The following is a 3,068-nucleotide window of genomic DNA, read 5'->3' on the forward strand; positions in this document are numbered from 1 at the left end:
TCCAGTGCCGTCTCCTCCTGCTTAACTGATGGCTTTGGTCTATAAACAACTGACAACACAGCAAAGGGATCAACTTGTTGAAAGTAATCTGTCAGGAGAAGGGTACAAAAAAGTTCTATGGGAATAGACCTACCATGGTGACTATGAAGACGGTCACAAGATGTGGATTAAGTATGGCGCAACAGTGACATTATCTTGAACTGGATGCCTCTCAAAAATTGAAAATACAAGAAATAAAATTGGCCCAGGAGGCTGCCAAAAGGCCTACAGCAACATTAGAGGAGCTGTAAAAGTTTCTGGCCAGTCATGGTTGGGTCGTACATGTGACTACAATCTCCCATATTCTTCAAATGTCCAGCCTGTGTCGTGAAGAAGCCATACAGAAGCCTTTTCTTAAAATGAAAAACATCAAATCCTACATTAGCTTTGCTTTGCCAAGACCTACATCAAGTCTGCAAAAAGCATGTGGTAAATGTGTTATGTCTAATGAGATCAAGGTGGAACTATTTGGCCATAATTCCAAAAGATATACAGTACAGACCAAAAGTTTGGACACACCTTCTCATTTAAAGATTTTTCTGTATTTTCTTGACTTTGAAAATTGTACATTCACACTGAAGGCATCAAAACTATGAATTAACACATGTGGAATTATATACTTAACAAAAAAGTGTGAAACAACTGAAAATATGTCTTATATTCTAGGTTCTTCAAAGTAGCCACCTTTTGCTTTGATGACTGCTTTGACTGTATTTGGTGCCAAGCATGCACTGCACATTACCAAAAGAACACCATACTCAAAGTAAAGCATGGAGAAGGCAGACTTTGTAATCACTATGCTAACACCAGAAACAATATTTCTAGATTTCATTCATTAGAGTAGACAGAAAAAGGCCAAAGAAAATACTTGAAAAAAATATTGGCAAAAAAATTTAATTTTGTGCAATCATCTTCACGCATAGAGACCCTAGAATTGGCGAGGACAACCTTATCTAATGAGCCCAGTCTATTTTTTAGTTTCCTGCATAAACAAGCAGGGTGTGCACATTTAAGGCTATTCCCAATGCAAATTCAATCAATAAAGCAATTGTGAGCCCAACCAGTTCTGCAGAAGCCATAGTGCCAAAATATATCCACCCGTTTTAGTTACCCACTTACATAATTACAATGTGTATGCACTATATACTCTCTGGTTGACATTGTATTTTTTGCAGTTTCTTATAATGGATATAAAGCCAATGATGAATGAAACATTTTCAAAAATAATAAACTATTTCATGTAGGAAATCTAAAATGGAAATATCACCAAGTTTAACAATTCTTTAAAGGGAATAATTCATGCAATCTAGCATAGTAAGTAAATCAGGGTTTTAACAATTGAATTATCCAGAAAAAAAACATTTTGAAATATTCTTTTATTGATACTGAATAAAGAGAATGGCTCTACTTCAGATTTAATTTCCTTCATCTATATCTTTCTGTAAAAACCACAGGACCTTCACCATGACTTGCCTTCTTACCCTGGGATTGGAAACCATAATGACGAGAGACTCTGCTGTTGGAAAAGACATAAATATCAACCAGCAGACAAATGTATGAGGGTCTTCAGGGTTGGGGTTTACTGAAAAAAACAAAATATTATTTATGTAGAATATGATGGAAATTGTAAGGAACTTCGACATGGTTCTTATAGCATTAACATGAGCCTCGTTTTTGGTTTGAGTTAATCCAGAATCCTTCTGCTTGAGCTTCCATAGATGTCTTATTAGTGAAGAGTTGGTCACAATTACAGAGACCATGATGAGAATAAATGGCACGCAGCATCCTATAAATGACGCTGATTGAATGTAAAGGGACTGAAAATGGAAAGACCCACTGATAAATACGGGGTCAAGGCTGCTGTTCCCAGGGTTTTGTAGAGTGACTTGCACAGTTGCCGTCCAGACAGTGGGAAGACTAATGAAGAAACAGCCGGCTGCTGACAGAAGAAGAAGATGTGGTAGATACATTGAGATGTTCCTCTTTGACCAGACAAAGAACGGATGACTGAAGTTAGAGATGGTGACACAGTAATAGATACAGAGCCAGGCAGTGAGCCAGTAGGTTAGATACAAGAGGGTCAGCGTTCCCACAATGGTGGGTACATAGAACTCCCTAGTAAGCAGTAGAGAAATTAAGTAAATAGATAATAAACCCTTAGAGACCAGTAAACACTGGAGAGCGATGTTCACCATTCCTATGACAAGGTAGATTAGATCTGGAGGATTCAGCTTCTGTCCAGTCTTCAGGCTTTGGGCAGTAGACAACAAGATGCACACATTCAGAATAAGGGCCATCCCACTGTCCAAGATGCCAAAGATTATGAGAAGGATCCATCCTGTGGACGGCATCATGAATCTCCTGTGGTTGAGTTTATGTTCGAATCAGTAACGTGTTGGTGAAGTTAAAAGAGAAAGCCCTACTTTTCATGTATGATCTATTCAAAATGTTTAGCCTCAATTTGTTTTTGCTCAGTTTTGTAAATCAGGAATATTATACAGACGCAGCAAAGTGTAACGAGGGGGATTATGGGTTACCTCTAGGTCACCCTCATGGCAATATTGCATGCTACTGTTGGAGAAGCCACACAGCTTGTGTTGAGTTCTCAGGTTTGAATGTTTAAAGGCAAGTGCAGGTTATTTTTCATTATGTGTAATGGATAAAATCCTTGTGGTATAATGTTATAGTGTAATATAGGCTTAGATATTTTATCGAATATTTTATAGACACTTTCCATCTTATGTATTGAGCGTATACTGAAGCTTGTAGACGTTCACATGTTTCTTCAAGATTTTACTACTGCCCGCTTTCATCTAACTTGGAGGGGTGTTCGCTCTTGATGATTGACAATTTGGACCAACATGATTGGTGTTTTGGATGATAAGTATCGTTAGTCAGATTCGGTTGAAACAAACAGCTGTTTACTTCACTGAAACAGCTGATGAACGATCACTATGGTCAAAATTAGTCAATTAGTGGATTAATTCTTCAGCTACAATCAACTTCACTTAGACAACATGAGATATGTC

Source organism: Phyllobates terribilis, unplaced genomic scaffold (genome assembly GCF_046119375.1).
Source record: "Phyllobates terribilis strain yellow unplaced genomic scaffold, ASM4611937v1 Scaffold_9__5_contigs__length_417890890, whole genome shotgun sequence".
Lineage (NCBI taxonomy): Eukaryota > Metazoa > Chordata > Amphibia > Anura > Dendrobatidae > Phyllobates > Phyllobates terribilis.